The sequence below is a fragment of the Ovis aries genome, chromosome 2 (genome assembly GCF_016772045.2).
Source record: "Ovis aries strain OAR_USU_Benz2616 breed Rambouillet chromosome 2, ARS-UI_Ramb_v3.0, whole genome shotgun sequence".
NCBI lineage: Eukaryota > Metazoa > Chordata > Mammalia > Artiodactyla > Bovidae > Ovis > Ovis aries.
The window spans coordinates 117,667,624-117,687,644 of record NC_056055.1 but is presented as its reverse complement, the minus strand read 5'-3'; the positions used below and the strand labels follow the sequence as shown (position 1 = coordinate 117,687,644).

Below are 20,021 nucleotides of genomic sequence, written 5' to 3'. Positions count from 1 at the left end.
AGCTAAGAGAATGTTTATCCAATAAAAAGGGCCTATTTGCAACAGTCTAATTTAGAATGCAGAAAATGTAGCATTTTCGAGGTGACACAATAACTCTTGAGATGTACAAAGATAAAGTCCATTCTCCATAACAACTTAAGAGATACAATTTAACAGTCCTATAAACTGTCCATCAAGAGACACGCCTTCTGTATGAAGACTCTCGGACAGAGAAAGCAAATGAAGGCTTCAACTAGTCAATCAGGTTGGCAGGGTATAGATGCTTGATTTGCAAATGTGATACTTCTGTTGAGTCTTGGGGGAAAAAAAAAGTATATGTATGAGAAACAAAAAAGCAATAGGACTGCTGTAGTTAAACAAGTCCAATGAGACAACCAAATGACTGCCGGCTTTGGGGGGGAAAGCAGCTATTGAAAGCTGTTTGAATGGACCAGATATTACATAATATTAGGGAATTACGGCTGATTTTCTTAGATGTATTACTGCGTGCTGAAGCATCATTTGTCATGATACCCACGATTACTCTCAAAGGGTTAAAAGGTATGCATATATGCATACAGAGCTAGAGTGTTACTGGTTGCATTACATTCCCTCAAAATTCATATGGTGAAGTCTTCACCACCACCGCCACCACCGCACCTACCCCCCTGTATCACTGCAGATGTCATTAGTTAAGATGGAATGATACATGAGCAGAATGGGCCAATAATTCAATATGATCAGTGTTTTTATAAAAAGGGGAAATTTAGAACACATGCTGGCACAGGCCAAGGAACTGCCAGAAACCAAGCAGGAAAGCACTGGAGCTGATCTGTCCCTAGCACCTTCAGAGGGACCAGAGCCCTGCTGCACCCTCATCTCAGACACCAAACCTCCACAACTGGAAGGCAGTAAATGTCTGTTTGTTTAAGTCCTTGGTTCAGAAGAGGCAAGGAGTATATCAAGGCTATATACTGTCACCCTGCTTATTTAATTTATACGCACAGTACGTCATGTGAAACACCAGGCTGGATGAATCACAAGCTGGAATTAAGATTGCCAGGAGAAATATCAACAATCTAAGCTATGCAGATGACACTACCCGGATGTGAAGAGGAACTAAAAGAGCCTCATAATGAAGGTGAAAGAGCATAGTAAAAAAAAAAAAAAAAAAAAAAAACTGGCTTAAAACTCAACATTAAAAAAACTAAGATCATGGCATCCGGTCTCAGCACTTCATAGAAAACAGATGGGGAAAAATTGGAAAGTGACAGATTTTATCTCATTGGGCTCCAAAAATCACTGGACAGTGACTGCAGCCCTGAAATTAGAAGATGTTTGCTCCTTGCAAGAAAAGCTACAACAAACCTAGATAGCGTATTAAAAAGCTGAGACATCACTTTGCCAACAAAGGTCCATCGAGTCAAAGCTTTCCAGCAGTTATGTACGGATGTGCGAAGTTGGACCATAAAGAAGGCTGAGCACCAAAGACTTGATGCTTTTGCACTATGGTGCTGGAGAAGACGCTTCAGAGTTCCCTGGACAGCAAGGAAACAAATCAGTCAATCCTAAAGGAAACCAACCCAGAATATTTATTGGAAAGACTGATGCTGAAGCTCCAATACTTTGGCCACTTGATGTAAAGAGCCAACTCATTGGAAAAGAGCCCTCATGCTGGGAAAGACTGAGGGCAGGAGAAGGGGAAAACAAAGGATGAAATGGTTGGATGGCATTATTGACTCAATGGACATGAGTTTGAGCAACTCCAAGGACAGTAAAGGACAGGGCAGTCCAGCGTGCTGTAGTCCATGGAGTCGCAAAGGTCAGACATGACTTAGCGACTGAACAGACAAGACTTTAGTGACTGAACTTACATTTTGATATATCAGCCCTAACAAGAAAATACAGAAAATCATAACTGTTGAATTTAAGAGGCAAATGTGTGGAATTAACTTCTTTCTTCAATCTCCCTGGATATCTAAAATGTTTAACACCACAGGATAAAGCCTTAGAATTCTGTGAATATTCCGTTCTATAGTAACCATTCATTTAACAGGCACTGATGATACTATCCAGTAGATAAGGAGCTTTGTTTATCAACATCGAAAAAATAACTTGCAGGGATTTTGACTGGGATCATATTGAATCTATAAATTAAGCTGAGAAGAACTGACCACTTGACAATATTGAATCGTCCTAACCTGCTATGTCACTTCAGTTGTGTCTGACTCTTTGCAACCCCATGGACCTTAGCCCACCAAGCTCCTGTCCATGGGGTTCTTCAGGCAAGAATACTGGAGTGGGTTGCCATCTCCTTCTCCTATCCAGGTATTAAATATTTTGCTGTGAGACAGAATGCCATGGGAAGACATATGGGGGAGCACATGGGAAGACACAGTGGGGGAGCACAAACGTGAAACAAGGTTTCAGATGAACATATATGGTGAATTTAAAAAAGAATACACCAAGGGGAGAAAGGGAGTGGGGTAATTCCAAGCAGAGGGAAGAGCAAGTGAAGAGAGAACTACTGAGTTTCTGCTTTTTTGTTCTGAAATATAACTGATACAACATTGCATTAGTCTTAGGTGTACTCGATTTTAAGCAGTTTTGTTTTTTAATGGTTCAAAGACAGGGTACTGAGCAGAGGGAGCAGTCGAGGAAGAAGCTGGAAACCTAACTCACATACTGGAGCTAGATTCTGAAATGTTGATTATGCCAACCTAGACAGACACAACAGTTTATATGCATCGATCAAATAAAGCAGGAAGCTTTAACTGGGTCCTATGGATACATAAATGGGCATCAGTTCCAGTTCAGTCGCTCAGTCGTGTCCAACTCTTTGCAACCCCCTAAACAGCAGCACACCAGGCCTCCCTGTCTATCACTGGCTCCTGGAGTTCACCCAAACTCATGTCCATTGAGTCAATGATGCCATTCAACCATCTCATCCTCTGTCATCCCCTTCTCCTCCCACCTTCAACCTTTCCCAGCATCAGGGTCTTTTCAACTGAGTCAGCTCTTCACATCAGGTGGCCAAAGTATTGGAGTTTCAGCTTCAACATCAGCCCTTCCAATGAACACCTAGGACTGATCTCCTTTAGGATGGACAGATTGGATCTCCTTGCAGTCCAAGGGACTCTCAAGAGTCTTCTCTAACACCACAGTTCAGAAGCATCAATTGCTCAGTGCTCAGCTTTCTTTATAGTCCAACTCTCACATCCATACATGAATACTGGAAAACCATAGCCTTGACTAGACGGACCTCAGTTGGCAAAGTAATGTCTCTGCTTTTGAATATGCTTCTAGGTTGGTCATAACTGTCTTCCAAGGAGTAAGCGTCTTTTAATTTCATGGCTGCAGTCACCATCTGCAATGATTTTGGAGCCCAAAATAATAAAGTCTGACACTGTTTCCACTGTTCCCCCATCTATTTGCCATGAAGTGATGGGACCAGATGCCATGATCTTTGTTTTCTGAATGTTGAGCTTTAAGCCAACTTTCTCACTCTCCTCTTTCACTTTCACCAAGACACTCTTTAGTTCTTCTTCACTTTCTGGCATAAGGGTGGTATCATAAACACTGCTGTATTTAAAACGGATAACCAACAAAAGCCTACTGTATAGCACATGGTGTTCAGTCACTTCAATCATGTCACCCCATGGACTCGCCAGGCTCCTCTGTCCATGGGATTCTCCAGGCAAGAATACTGGAGTGGGCTGTCATTTCCTTCTCTCCTCAATCTTATGTGCCATCCTGGATGGCAGGGAGGTTTGGGGGAGAATGGATACATGTATATGTACGGCTGAATCACTTCACTGTTCTCCTGAAACTATCACAACACTGTTAATCAGCTATGATGACACCACCCCTTATGACAGAAAGTGAAGAACTGAAGAGCGTCTTGATGAAAGCGAAAAGAGGAGAGTGAAAGACTTGGCTGAAAGCTCAACATTCAGAAAACTAAGATCATGGCATCCAGTCCTATCACTTCATGGCAAATAGATGGGCAAACAGTGGAACAGTGGCTGACTGTATTTTTTCGGGCTCTGAAATCACTGCAGGTGGTGACTGCAGCCACGAAATTAAAAGACGCATACTCCTTGGAAGAAAAGTTATGACCAACCTAGAAGCATATTCAAAAGCAGAGAGACATTACTTTGCCGACAAAGGTCCATCTAGTCAAGGCTCTGGTTATTCCAGTGGTCATATATGGATGTGAGAGTTGGACTGTGAAGAAAGCTGAGCACTGAGCAATTGATGCTTTTGAAGTGTGCTGTTGGAGAAGACTCTTGAGAGTCCCTTGGACAGCAAGGAGATCCAACCAGTCCATCCTAAAGGAGATCAGTCCTGGGTGTTCATTGGAAGGCCTGATGCTGAGGCTCAAACTCCAATACTTTGGCCACCTGATGCAAAGAGCTGACTCATTTGAAAGACCCTGATGCTGGGAAAGATTGAGGGCAGGAGGAGAAGGGGATGACAAAGGATAAGATGGCTGGATGGCATCACCAACTCAGTGGACACGGGTTTGGGTAGACTCCAGGAGTTGGTGATAGACAGGGAGGCCTGGCGTGCTGCAGTTCATGGGGTCACAAAGAGTCGGACACGACTGAGTGACTGAACTGGAACTGAACCCCAACACAAAATGATTTGGGTGTTAAAAAAATTAAATTTAAGAAAAAAAGGATTTCAATGACCCTCCCACCTCATAATCACAGGTACAATTCTAATATGGATATTCACTTTTTTTTCTAGGAAGAAATATATAACTTTTATCAGATTCCTATGGGGTCCAAAAAGTATAGAAAGCACTACTGTAGGTAATGATAAATCATCCCAGGAATGTATATCACATGAAAATTATCAAAAAGGGACAAATTAGTGATTTTAAATTCCCCTTGTTATTCATGCTAAAAATGACTCATCATTTACTAGGAGTAGGCTGCAGTCCATGGGATCACTCAGAGTCGGATATAACTGAGCGACTTCACTTTCACTTTTTAGTTTCACACACTGGAGAAGGAAATGGCAATCCACTCCAGTGTCCTTGCCTGAGAATCCCAGTGACAAGGGAGCCTGGTGGGCTGCCGTCTTATGGGGTCGCACAGAGTCGGACACGACTGAAGCAACTTAGCAGCAGCAGCAACATCATTCAAGAAAGCAGAAACTATAATAGAAGTGATAGTCTGGTATGAGAAAAACAACCATATTCACACACTGACAGTATACATTCTTTGACCAAGCACTTCCATTCCATGAATTTATCCGTACGTGTGTTCACACATGCACAAACACACATCCGTAAGGTTATTCAATAGAGCACTGTTTTTAATAACAAAAGACTGGAAACTACCCACGTCTATTAATTAGAGAACTAGTTAACATGAAATACCCATACAATACATATTAGGCAACTATTATGAAGAAGGTAGTTCTATTTAGAAACTCCAAGATGTATTAAGTGAAAAGAAGTACAAAACAGTGTACAGACTGCTACCGCGGATGTGAAAAGCAACAAAAAAGGAACACACACACATCTGTAGTAAATACATTTGCTATGTGCTGTGCTTAGTCCCTCAGTCAGGTCTGACTCTGTGATCCGTAGCCCCCAGGCTCCTCTGTCCATGGGGATTCTCCAGGCAAGAATACTAGAGTCGGTTGCTATGCCCTCCTCCAGGGGATCTTCCCAACCGGATCAAAGCCAAGACTCCCACACTGCAGACGGCCTCCTTACCACCTAAGCCACCAGGGAAGCCCATGGGTACTGAAGTGGGAGGCCTACTCCTTCTCCAGGGGATCTTCCCAACCAAGGAACCAAACCAGGGTCTTCTGCATTCCAGGCGGTTTCTTTACCAGCTGAGCTACCAGAGAAGCCCCACATTCTCTCTATATATAACACAAATTATCCCTGGAAAAAAAATCACAACAAACTGATAACTATAGTTATTGGATAGATGAAAGAGGCTTGGAGGACAGCCGCAGGGAAGAGACAGATCACTGTATATCCTCTTATACTCGTCACTGTTTTCGGTAATGAGGCTAGTGGTAAAGGACCCACCTGCCAATGCAAGAGACCTAAGAGATGTGGGTTTGATCCCTGCGTTGGGAAGATCCCCTGGAGAAGGACATGGCAACCCACTCCAGTATTCTTGCCTGGAGAATCCCACAGACATAGGAGCGTGGCAGGCTACAGGCCACAGGTTCACCAAGAGTCAGACATGACTGAAGCGACTTAGCACGCATGCAGTATAAACAGTAAATGTATGAATGAACAAATGCATAAAGTAACGTATAAAAGCAATTACTAAGCAGGGCTATGAACACAGGCAATGAACTGGAAATGAAGATTCTGGGCACAGAATGTTATAAAAAACATAGCTACAAATGAGCAATGTGGGTGGAAAAAAGAAAAACTCCTTCATATGATAAACTATAGCTTGAGAACAGGACATGTAGGAGGAAGAGCCTAGCTACTCCTTTGGGATGCGGCCTGTTTGGATACAAAGTATCTACCATGAGGGAATCCCCAGCAGTCCAGTGGTCAGGACTCTAGGCTCCTACTGCAGAGGCCTCCGGTTCAGTGCCTGGTCAGGAAACTAAGATCCCACACGCTTCACAGCACTTCACCAAATAACTGCATTAATTTCTAAAATATCTACCAAAAAATATTCTGTCAAACACTAGATTTAAAAGTTGAAATCACTTACTAAAATAGAAGTACACCAAAGCCGAAGGTGGTAATCAATTTTGAACAAAGCTAGATATAACAACTTCAAGACCACAGAATAATATGATCACTTATTTCCTAATGGAAGATCTTCCTATTTTAGACTTTTCTGGCTATGTAAACTGATAATTTTAGCTCTCTCACGAAGACAGTGAACAAAAACGCTCTTCAAAGTTGCACTGAAATGTAGATGGATTTTGGGGGGTTTTTTAAGGTGGAGAAAAGAACACTACACAGGTATTCAAGTGACCTGTATTCTTCCACTGTGTGACTTCAAACAAATTTAATGTCTTCAATCCTGCTTTTTTAAGAGTCTAGATATTATGGCCTCTAAAGTTAAAATAATTCTAAAATTTCAAGATTATACAGAGAGCAGGTGAGAATTTTCCAGTTCCTTTTCAACTCATTTTTAAATTTAGCTTAACAACTGAATGTAAAAACATTTAACAAAATACACAATCACTGCCAAAGGCAGAATCCTAAGCAGATGGTCCTGAATATTTCACATTTGTCAACAGCAAGGTAAAATGAAAAGCTTAAGGTTTGGGGTGCCTCCTGATTTTGGCACAGTGACTCTGCTTCTTTTATTAACCACATTGGCCGACAAGCCTAACTAGTTCCTCAGTCAGCGGCATTTGTGGTGTCTTTACCCTATGACACATAGTCTTAGTTTCGTCTTTCCCTTCAAACAAATCAGTCAAAATTTCAAAAATACAGTGGTTATTAGGGATGAAATTACTGAGTTAAAAAGTAAAGTTTAAAAAAATTTCACCAATGAAACATATGTCCTTTATTTTTTATGTGAATCTCCCCTTTATAAAGGTTCAGTATAGTAACATAAAATTGCTTTTATTACAGCTATAAGTAAAGCTTATTAATTTCTAACTGTTAGGTAGTTAGAACAGGGAAAAGGAGTCCAAAATGGCAGTGGCTAAAAGACAAGGAAGAGAAAAGCCTGTGAAAACAGAACAGAGAAAGGTCAAAGGAAGGTCCAGGACCAGAGTGAGGACTTCAGATAGAAGAGCACTCCAGACTAAGCCCAATTTGCACGGAGCAGGCCCAGGGGGAAGAAAAACACATATAAAAACAGGAGCCAAAGGGCCCCCGCCGCTCGGGGGCGCGCTTCTCTTCACGTCTTTGGATCGACGTGCCCTCGCGCCTTTAAGATGGATTTTCCTGCTATCTTCTAAATAAAATAGAGCTGTAACACTGAGCTGTAACACTGATTTGTCTGAGAGCAATAACACAGTCCGTTCGAGACCTGAGAGCTATAACACAGTCTGTCCAAGACCCGAGAGCTGTGACACACTGAGGGAGCTTTAATGTCCGTCACTCCAAATCTTTGTTATGGCGAGACAAAAACCAAGGAGCATACACTCTCGTGACATAACCACAGAGGCAAACTCACTAGAGCTTCCTAAACAGTCATTTTCTTAGGCATACTCATGGACAACAATCTACATTTTTTGTTGGGAAAATCAACTGCTTGACCAATTACTAACTGCACTAAATACAGCAAATACATATATTTGTGACTCAAGTTAGGTGAAGCCTTTTTAAGATAAAACACCAAAAGCATAATAAACCCAAGAAAAAATGGACCAACTGGACATCATCAAAATTACAACGTTTTTGTGCTTCAGTAAAACCATCTTTAACGTGAAAAGACAGGGCTTCCTTGGTGGCTCAGTGGTAAAGAATCTGCCTCCCAATGCAGGAGCCACGGGTTTGATCCCTGATTCAGAGGATCACACAGGCGACGGAGCAACTAACCTCATCCACCCCCAACTGCTGAGCCTGCGCTCTAGAGCCCGGGAGCCGAGACTGCTGGCCCCAGGGCACTCTAGAGCCTGTGCTGCACAACAGAAGGCACCGCAACGAGAAACCCGAGCACAGCCACCAGAGCCTCCCCCACCCCTGCTTTCTGCACCTAGAGAAAGCCATCTCAGCACCCAAGACCCAGAACAGCCAAAAATAAGCAGAGTATTCCAAGAAAAAAAGAAAATGAAAAGACAATCCACATCATTAGAAAAAAATTTGACAAATCATGTATCTGATAAGGGACTGGCGTTTAGATTATATAAAGAGCTCTCACAGCTCAATGTTAAAAACACAACTGATATTTTAAATAGACAATAGCTACTTCTCTACAGATAACAAATGGTTAAAAATCACATGAACAGACGCTAAGCATCATTAGGAAAATGCAAATCAAAACACAAAGGAAAAACACTTCATACCCACTAAGGTGACTATAGTCAAAAAGAAGAAAATGACAAGGGTTGGTGAGAATGTGGACAAATTGGAATCCTCACATACTGTTGGTAGGAATGAATATAAAATAGTGCAGCCTCTTAGGAAACCAGTTCAGAATTTCCCTAAATTCTAAGGATATAATTACCATAATACCCAGCAATTCTAATCCTAGGTACATTCCAAGAGAACCAAAAGCATTATATCCACACAAAAACTTGTACACGAATGTTCATAGTAGTGTTATTTGCTATAATCAAGAAGTGAATACAACCAAACATTTTACTTACTAGGTTACCTCTTTATTATAAACAACAGAAATCAGAACAAGTCGGGTATAAGAGATGCACAAGGAAATGTATGGAGGAAGGGTCTCAGAGTTCTCAGAGCCCACCAATCTTCTTGAGAATCTTCATGTGGTCACCAATCCGGAAGCTCTCCGAACCATGAGCCATGTTCTTTCAGAGTATTTATGAAGGTTTCCTAATCTGGGCATGTTTGACTAAATAACTGGCAATTAATTCAACCGCCAGCCCCCTTCCTCTCCTAGAGGGTGGAACTGAAAGTTCTAATCCTCTCAACATGTTTGGTTTCCCTAGGTACTTTCCAAAAGTCACCTCATTAACATAAACTCAGGAGTTGATTTCAGGGGTTTGTCATGAATATCAAAACACCTTTATCACTCTAATCACTTAGAAAATTCCAACAGTTTTAGGGGTTCTATGCCAGAAAACTGACAAAGACCAAATACACGCTTCTTACTATAAATCACATGGGGGCTGGGGGAGCATTGAACTGATATAGCATGATTTCCTGGATACACTGTTAGGAAAAAATAAGGGTCTCACACACACAAATGAGAATATAATCAACCTTGAGAACTTGTGTGCAGCAAAGGACACAATCAACAGAGTGAAAAGGCAACCTACAGAATGGAAGAAAGCATCTGCAAATCTGATGGGGGCTAATACTCAGAATAAATGAAGACCCTCCCACAGCTCAACAGCAAAAGTCAAATCGCCCAAGCTTCCCTGGCGGCTCAGTGGTAAAGAATCCGCCTGCCGATGCAGAAGACACAAGTTCGATCCCTGGTCTGGGACGATCCTGCTGCCACGACTACTGAGCCCGTGCTCTAGAGCCCTCGCACTAACGCCCGCAAGCCTTAGACGACTGGGCAACAAGAGCAGCCACCGCAACGGCAAGCCCACTCGCTACAACCAGAAAGCAGCGCCGGAGGCCACGACTGAAGACAAGACCCAGGACAGCCAATCAATAAATGAAATCACTTTTGAAAAAACAAGGTTCACAAGTCTTTTATAGCATGCCTCTTTTGTAAGGAAGAGAAAATAAGAATGCAGACATAAAAACACCATACTTTGGATGGGTGAAAAAGGAATAGACAGCTTAGAAACAGAAGCAAGATTTATATACTCTTTCAATATTGTATCAAGTTTTAAGCCATGTAAATATTTACTATGTTAAAAAGTAAAGAAAAAAACACACCCAATCATGAAAAGCAAAAAGTCTGACTTGATAGTCAAAACTAATCAAACGGATCAAATAAACAAAAAAGTGTCATTTCAAGCAACTTTTGAACACAGTTCTTTTGGGGGGGGGGGGGCAGTGGCTGTGCTGGGTCTCTGCTCCTGCAGGCAGGCTTTCTTTAGTCGCAGTGACGGGGGCAGTGGTGGGCTACTCTGCAGCTGGGGTGCGCAGGCTTCTCACTGCAGTGGCTTCTCTTGTTGCTGAGCCCAGGCTCTGGATCACATGGACTTAGCTGCCCACAGCATGTGGGATCTTTCCAGCCCGGGGACTGAGCCAGTGTCCCCAGTACTGGCAGAAGGACCCTCAACCACTGGCCTACCAGGGAACGTCCGATAACTGCTCATTTTTAGTGGAATACAGTCTAAGGAAAAAGGACTAAAAAGAATCAACTGCACTCAGTTGAATCTACTTTCTTTGTAACAAATCCCAATAATAATGTTCACTTTAAACTACCTGTGGAGGATTCATGTCAACGTATGGCAAAACCAATACAATACTGTAAAGTAATTAGCCTCCAATTAAATAAATTTATAAAAAAAAACAAAATAAATAATAAGTTGGAATTTAAAATACTAATATAAACAGATGGTTTCTGAAAACATTTTCTAGCTCTGTCCAATGAAGGAAGCCTAGAACACAGATATTCTAATAAGTGTATATATTACCAAGCACCCACATCTTAAATTTATAAATATCATTTTCTATCAAAAGAAAATAAGACTTTTTGGAAAAATAGAAAAATATAAAAAAGGAAAACACAGAAAAACACGGGTTATTTTGTTTTGCTAAAAAAAAAAAAAAAAAACAAGAAAAAAGCTCTCAAAGATTAATTCCGTTCAGCGAGAAGGAACACAAGAGCGAACTCCCTGGGGAACACAGAGCTCCCACTGCAGGGGGCATGGGTTCTATCCCCATCTTGGAAGAAGTCACGTGGCATGACCAAAAAAACCACGGGTTGGGGGTAGGGATACAAGAACCAGCTTAAAGAGGGACTCACACTAGCCAAGTCTGCAACAACTTAAGCATGGAAAACAGTAACAACTACAACACATCAGAGGAAAAAAAATGTAATACTCCAAAAATCAGGAGAAAACAAAACTAGCAGACTAGACTCTTAAAGAAAAGTTAGTCATTAAAGAAAGGCCACAGAAACGACTGAACAATCACAGACTAGAGAGGGCTTCGCTGGCGGCTCAGTGGTCAGGAAATCTGCTCGCCAGTGCAAGGGACGCGGACTGACCCCTGATCTGGGGAGACCCCAGAGGTCTCAGAGCGACTAAGTCCGTGCGCCCCAACTACTGAGCCTGCGCTCTAGAGCCTGGGAGCCGCAACTAGAACAAAGCTCACTCAGCAATGAAGACCCAGCAGAGTCAAAAAGGAATAAATTTTTTTAAGTTTAAAAAAAATTATAAAGACTAAAGAAATGTGACAATTAAATACAACATTCAATTCTAGACTGGAACCTAAATTACAGAGGAGAAAACTCTGTAAGGGATGTGGCTGAGACAACTGGAGAAACTGGAATAAGAAATCTGAATATCAAATCTTGTACCTACATTAAGTCCGTTAGTTCCGTTCAGTTGCTCAGTCATGCCCGACTCTTTGTGACCCCATGGACTGCAGAACGCCAGGCTTCCCTGTCGATCCCCAATTCCCAGAGCTTGCTCAAAACTCAAGTCTGCAGAATCTATTAATATCCTGGGTATTTAAGGGAATGGTGTTCTTATGGGAAAGATGCACGGTGGCTATCAAGGACTCCAGACGTTTCAGGAAAAAACAAGGGAATAGGCGGGATTCCCTGCCAGTCAGCTGAAACTACTGAGCCCAAGGGCGGCAACTACGGACGCCCGCACGCCTAGAGCCTGTGCTATGCAAGAAGAAAAGCCGCCGCAATGAGAAGCCAGTGCACCACCACCAGAAAGCAGGCCCTGCTCGCCACAACTAGAGAGTCCACCCACTGCAACAAAGACCCAGAGCATCAAAACCATAAGTAAATAAAACTTGAAAAACTAGAAAGGAGGGGGAAGCACTTTTTTTTTTTAAACAGAAAACAGCCAAGAAATAACAGAGCCGTGAGGAGAGTTTTTGTAGAAAGTTCACTTACTCAATTTCTGTAACTCCAAATTAAATGACTGGGCCATCATCAACCGCTAGGTGACAGGGGAAATGTACCTTTCCAGTGAAGAAATTCAACGGGCCCCACACTCACCAAGTAAATTCAGCACTGCAAACAGCGGGGCAGACATCCGGAAATCCTCACTAACTTATTAACAGATCACTAGAAACACGAGAACCAGAATTCTGTCTTTCCTGATGCAATGCAAATTACACACTACCAACTAGGAAGTATTTGTGCCAAAAATACTGACCCAAATTTAATTAAACCTCTCTAGATCTAACTTTCAATTTATAGGAAATTTAAAAATAGAAAAACAAGTTAAATGACATTTTAAGCATTCAGTCAGAAAATCCCAAATACGGCATATTCTTTAAAAAGTCCACGCCAGAGAGAATATTAACTGAAAGTGAAAGTGAAGTCGCTCAGGTGTCCAACTCTTTGCGACTCCAGGGACACCAGGCTCCTCCGTCCATGGGATTCTCCAGGCAAGAATACTGGAGTGGGCTGCCATTTCCTTCTCCAGGGGATCTTCCCGACCAAGGGTTAACGTTAACTTACTGAAGCATAATAAAGGGAATTGTTTTTATACAGTTTCAGCCGGAGGCTAGTTTGCAATAAAAATATATAAAGTGTAGAAAAATGGCATTAAAGAGGTATTTAGGGAACAAATGGCTTTCCTGGTGGCTCAGAGGTTAAAGCGTCTGCCTGCAATGCGGGAGACCCGGGTTCGATCCCTGAGTCAGGAAGATCCCCTGGAGAAGGTAATGGCACCCCACTCTAGTACTCTTGCCTGGAGAATCCCATGGAGGGAGGAGCCTGGTAGGCTACAGTCCATGGGGTCGCAAAAAGTCGGACACGACTGAGCGACAAACTACTAGGGAACAAATAGCATGATATCAGCATTTACTTTCAACTGGTTGTTGAGGGGAGAGGTATGCTGAGAGTTAAAGCAAAATGGACAAAATGTTGGTAACAGATAAATCTAAATGAAAGGCAATAGGCGTCCACTGCGTTCTTCTTTCAGCTTTTCTGAATGTTTGCAATTTATCCTAACACAGAAAGGAAAAAAGTTACCAGAATATCCTACACACAAATAAAGGGAAACTGCTCCTTAAGCGTATCTTACTAAGTGGGGACGGTAAACAGCAGGTGGCGATATAACAAAGTCAGCCTTAAAGCACAGCCCACCCAGGGACCCGCTCAAAACGGAAGGCATAGTGTCAGGGGCTAAAGTAACAGAAGGCGGTCACACAGACCTTAAGTTAACCAGAGGCACAGCTGAAAATAAATATTCACTGAAGACCTCACTAACGGGACAAGACGTAGCTGGACTTTGAAAAATGGACAGGATATGCAGTATGAAAAGGAGGAGGATGGGGAAACAGGTCACCAGTAACGGCAAAGGAGCAGAAATAAACCCAGTCTGTGTGAAATACAGATCTCAGGAGAGTCACGATGAGAAGTTTTGTACAAAAATCATTCACTCAATTTTTATAATGCTTTAGGCTTTTTGAGCACAAAAAATATATAAGGCACTACAGCATCTGCCTTCTAAGAGCTGACAAAGTAGTGGAGAAGCTACGCTCCCATCAAAATACACTGAACAGGACTTCCCTGGTGGGCCAGTGGTTGGGACTCCGCCTGCCAGTTCAGGGGACCCGGTTCCATCCCTCGTCCCGGAAGATGCTACACGCCATGAGACAACGGAGCCCTGCGCCACAACCGAAGGCTGCAACCTAGAGCCAGGGCTCTGCAAACCACAACTGAAGAAAACCCACATGCTCAGAGGAGCCAAAAATAATCAAATAAAATTAAATCTAAAAAATACATTAAGAAGGGATACACACAAAACTCTTAAATAACACAGGGAAGGGAGTATTTACTTTACCAGAGGAATGAGGCTGATCCAGTCTTTGTTTCCAACAAAGACAATTGAGTTAATTTTTTTAAAGTGAAAATGGGGAAGGTAGAAATGGACAAAATGGATGAGGGGGTCAAAAGATAAAAACTTCCAATTCTAAAGTAAGTTAAACATAGCAACTACAGTTAACACTATATTGCATATTTAAATTTTCTAAATGAGTAGATCTTAGAAGTTCTCATAACGAAAGGAAATTATAACTGTGTGGTGATTATTCTGCAATATATACTAATAGTGAAGCATTATCGCACGTATGTACAACTGAAACTAACATCGCAATTTAAAAAAAAAAGGACTTCATCAAATTCAAGTCACAAAAGAAAAATGCCAAGATTTGCTGAATGCTTACTATGTACTAGACACTTTTTTTTTTTTTACCTTTGAGACAAGTACTATAACTAACATTTTTAAACTGAAGTTCAGCATGTAAGTGACCTAATGTAAAAAAGCTAGGTAGTGGTGAGACTAACCAGTAGAAAGACCTTCAAACCTAGGTCTAACTACTGCTAAAACCCATAGCCTTTCCAATACTACCTAGATCTTAGAAAATAACAAGCACTCAAATTATAAGGTACAACACAAACATTATAAAGTCAGTCACTACCAGAAAATACTAAAATGTTCTAAGGCCAGAAAGGATGAGAGTAAGGTAAAGATTTTCCAATACTATGCCTTATATGAATCTCAGAGAAACTTTCACTAATCGAAAAGAAAAAAATCTCTTTTTCGAGAGAAGTTACAACACAAATAAAATCCTGGAATAATGTTTGGCAGAAAACTAGGACAATTTGGAGTCTTAAAAAACATGTCTGGAATACTTAAACAACTGGTGAGCTGGACAACTAAATATACTTTGATAATGAAGATTTCTAATCTTCAGGCTCTGATTAATACTATTTTATCTAAAAGTCCTATTTTTTGCTAAGCAACCTCAAAAGGATTACATAAACACATTCTTAGGTGAAAAGCTTTCACAAATATCTTTGTCAAAATATTTGTGACAGTTATAAAACTTTCTTTGCCTTACTTTCTTCATTCTTATTCTGAAATATGGAACAGTTTCAGCAACAATCAATTAACATTTTTCCCTATGTAGTGAGGGTCGGACATGACTGAGCAACTTCATTTTCACTTTTCACTTTCATGCACTGGAAAGGGAAACGGCAACCCACTCTAGTGTTCTTGCCTGGAGAATCGCAGGGACGTGGGAGCCTGGTGGGCTGCCATCTCTGGGGTCGCACAGAGTCGGACATGACTAAAGCGACTTGGCAGCAGCAGCAGCAGTGTGAAAAGTATACAGAACTTGTTACTTAGCATGCAGAGCTCTGAATAGCACCTTAAATGGTTACTAAAAGTGTAATTAAAGCCTTCAGTTCAGTTCACTTGCTCAGTCGTGTCCGACCCTGCGACCCCATGAATCCCAGCACACCAGGCCTCCCTGTCCATCACCAACTCCCGGAGTTCACTCAGACTCACGTCCATCGAGTCAGTGATGCCATCCAGCCATCTCATCCTCGGTCGTCCCCTTCTCCTCCTGCCCCCAATCCCTCCCAGCATCAGAGTCTTTTCCAATGAGTCAACTCTTCGCATGAGGTGGCCAAAGTATTGGAGTTTAAGCTTCAACATCAGTCTTTCCAATGAACACCCAGGGCTGATCTCCTTGCTGTCCAAGGGACTCTCAAGAGTCTTCAACACCACAGTTCAGAAGCATCAATTCTGCTACGCTCAGCCTTCTTCACAGTCCAACTCTCACATCCATACATGACCACTGGAAAACTATAGCCTTGACTAGACGGACCTTTGTTGGCAAAGTAATGTCTCTGCTTTTGAATATGCTATCTAGGCTGGTCATAACTTTTCTTCCAAGGAGTAAGTGTCTTTTAATTTCATGGTGCAATCACCATCTGCAGTGACTTTGAAGCCCCCAAAAATAAAAGTCTGACACTGTTTCCACTGTTTCCCCATCCATTTCCCATGAAGTGATGGGACCAGATGCCATGATCTTCGTTTTCTGAATGTTGAGCTTTCAGCCAACTTTTTCACTCTCCTCTTAGGTCAGGGTAAAATTGATGGCAAAATCTGCGTTTTGATATTTTTCACCAACCAAAGAATGCAAGTTAAGCCACCAACTTCAGAGATAAGGATTTATCTTTTTCCTAAAGCAGTGTGATTTAAGGCCAACTTTCTACAAAAATTCTTCCCCTAAATACCAAAAGTTAAAAATTTTCTCTAAACTTCAAGAAAAAGGGCCAAATACAGAAAGTAAGGCCTCAACATAAATACAAATCGATAGAGTATTTTGTCTTCTTCTAGGCAAGGAAACCAATTAAAAAGTGCAAAAGTACTTTATGGTAATAAGAGAGGCCAAATGCAATTAAGATTAGCGGGGGAAAAAATACCATCGGGGAACAATGAACACGCTTCTGTTTAACTAAAAAGTTTCTGTTTGAATTAAATAGGTCTATCTCTGCATCACATTCACAGGCCAAAATACTGCGTGCGCTAGATCTCCAGAGGGTACTTAAAAGTCCACGCAGGCTTCTAAGAGGTATTCCTTTTACACAGGCTTTTTGTTCATATTCTAGTCTTCCAAAGTTCCCGGAACACTCAACATAATGTTATCTGAGTAGAAAATACTTCAAATCATTCATGACAGGTTTTCTAGAAATAATCCATGCATTTCTGATTTGATTTAAACAGGTCCAATTACCGAATTCCCTATCGACCCGCCTCCTCCTTTCTCCGGAAGGACCACCAATTACAAGGGTTTACATGCACGTATCAACAGTTTTTATATTTCCTCAAAAAAAAAAAAAGAATGCCTTCTATGATCCTAAGTATCTAACTGCCAGAACTCAAAATCAGAAATGTGCAGGGAGTTACTAACGGCCACTTGCAGAGAGCACGATCTAAACCAAACAAAACAGTAATAAAGCTATTCCAAAGGAGCAGGAGCAGGGGTTTTTTGCCAATCTAGCTGTGGACTTATACCTGTTAAAATTACAGACTTCAGGTCACGATAAAAACGAGGCTAACTAAACCTTCACCGTTTTACAGGTTTCGTATTAACTAACTTCCCATGACCTCTTCAACCAACCACTCAAACCATTCAACTCTCGGCCCAACCCCTTCCACTCCCGCCCCCAATTTCAGTTTTAAGGCGCTTCACTCCTCCAAACTTCAGTGTTTTCCGCGGCCTACCCTACCTACGTCTTCGCGTCGCCACAGGTCTCAAGTCCGGGCCTTAGCCTTACTATGTCCGCCATTCCCGGTATGCCTCAAGCTGCTAGCCCCCTCCCGTAAGGCCCAAACCCGCCTCAAAGAGCCCTCGGGAGGTCGATCCTCCCAGCTCTTCCAACTCGTCCACAGGCACCCCTAAGGTCCCCAAAGCACGCAACGGCCGAGCATGAAAATGGCGGAGTGCGGCCGCCTGCTGCAGGTGAGCGGTCCCATGCCGCCGCCGCACTCACCCTCGGGCGCTGATCAGAGGTCCTAACGACTGGCGAGCGATATGTTCGTCTTCACAGTCAGGAATGTCTCTCCCGTCGGGCCCCCTCCCTCCTCCCCTCTCAATCCCACTCCTCCAAAAGAGCAGCCGCCATCTTCCCCTATGAGCCACCGAGCGCACGTCCGTGTGTCATCACGCACCGGCGTGCGCTTCTACGTCACGCGCGCCGGGGCCGAAGGGCTCCGTAGGGCTAACTCTGCGCATGTGCGTAGCTGAGAGGCGGGTCCTGGCCGGAACCTCGCGCGGCTTTTCGGAGCGACTTCTTTGTTCCGGCTGAGAGGAGGTCTGCACTCCTTGGGGAGAAGGAACTAGGGAGGTTGTGCCGCCTTACTTTTTTCATCCTGTGCGCTAACCCCAGTGCCCTTAGGAATAACTCTTTTTGGAAAATTTGACTGAGAAATTTTGTTCGTGGGCGGTACTGCAGTTGCTCATATGCTTGTTCATCCGTGAAATTAGGGGGTCTGGCTGACAATATTTTAAGAATTTGAAGAAACGCACCGAGCTCAGTCAAGCACGTTTGTGTCGTTTGCGCATTCCCAGTGTCTCTGAAAGTATCTCCTTTCTAAATGAGAGTGGATACTGAGTTATAAAACTTGAGCCCTAGGGTACAACCAGTTTAGAAAACTGTTCCCGCAGTGTCTATTAAAGCTAAGCATACACTCACCCTAAAACGCAGCAGTTGCCCTGCAAGAGAACCGAGTGCACGTGTCCACCAAAGGTTTATTACATGAGAATGTTCATAGGAGCTCTGTAATAGGGCTTTCCTGGTGATTCAGACAGTAGAGAATCCGCCTGCATGCAGGAGACCTGAGTTCAATCCCTGGGTCTGGAAGATCCCCTGGAAAAGGAAATGGGTACTTGTCCCAGTAGTCTTGCCTGTGGACAGAGGAACCTGTGTACCAGTAAATAAATTGTGGTGTGGTCATGCCATTGATAGGGACAGAGTAAAGGGACAAGTGTGCTCGGTCACTCAGTGGTATGGGGCTTTGCATTCCCAAGGACAATAGCCGGACAGGCTCCTTTGTCAGCGGAATTTTAACAGAAAGGTGGAGTAGGTTGCCATTTCCATTTCCTTTCCCAGGGGATCTTACCCAGGGATTGAACCCTTGTCTTGCCTCTCCTGCATTGGCAGGTGGATTCTTTGCCACTGTGTAACCATGTAGGTGATTAAATAGTTAATCCCACTAGAGAATTTTAAGTAGAAAAAATAGGCGAGACCCCTGTTAGTTAATGATTATTAAAGAGAGTTGGTGGGAGACAGGCCTGAAAGCAATAAAACAATGGTGGCGTGAGACCCACATCCTACCTAGTGAGCTCAGTAAGTTAATGATCTCTAGGACATGCTCTCTGCACGGACAGAAAACAATCTGTGGACCTAGCTTGCCATGTAGGGATAAGAAAACCCATGCCCAGCTGGTAGAAGGAGCGGATAATGAAAGCATGACTTCTACTCAAGACAAAGTTCTTCTCCCCCTCCCCCCTTTTCCTCTGATTATGAAACTGTAGCCCACTAAGTTCTCAGGGCGCGGCATCCCCTTGCCCGCCTGTTGTAAACCTCAGGAGCATCCTGTTCTAATCAAGTCACTTCTCATCTACCACTTTTCCTCTTGCTGAATTCTTTCTGTTCTGAGACATAAAGAACTGTGGTACCAGAGCACTTCAGAGCCCCTGAAACAACACCTAACAGTTTGAAAAGCAATTAACCAAGCTGACGCCAGTGATGTTCAGTGCTTGATTTAGATATTTTGAGTATTTTGGCTGTCTTTCTCATGGTATGATGTTAATGGTTCTCAATTACTGCAACTGGTCTACCTGACCCTGAAGCATCATGCAGCAAGAAAAAATCTCCAGCATGAAACTTGGCCAACCACTTTGACATGTTTGATCAGTCACAGCACCTTCACCATACATTGCACAAATCCTTTTTTTTTTTTTTTTTGGCATTTCAGTTGTGCTTTTACCTTTGTTGAAA

General features: G+C 42.6%; 1 protein-coding gene across 12 annotated transcripts in view; it reads right to left on the bottom strand.

Moving 5' to 3' along the window:
• The window catches only part of WDR33 (WD repeat domain 33), a 114,510-nt gene extending 96,337 nt beyond the window's left edge, over window positions 1-18,173 (bottom strand). For all 12 annotated transcript variants that reach the window (XR_009599577.1, XR_009599578.1, XM_004004489.6 and 9 more), the window contains exon 1: window positions 18,012-18,173. The gene's annotated coding sequence lies outside the window, so the exon portion shown is untranslated. The remainder of the gene's footprint in view (window positions 1-18,011) is intronic.
• Between the last annotated feature and the right edge of the window lie 1,848 nt (window positions 18,174-20,021).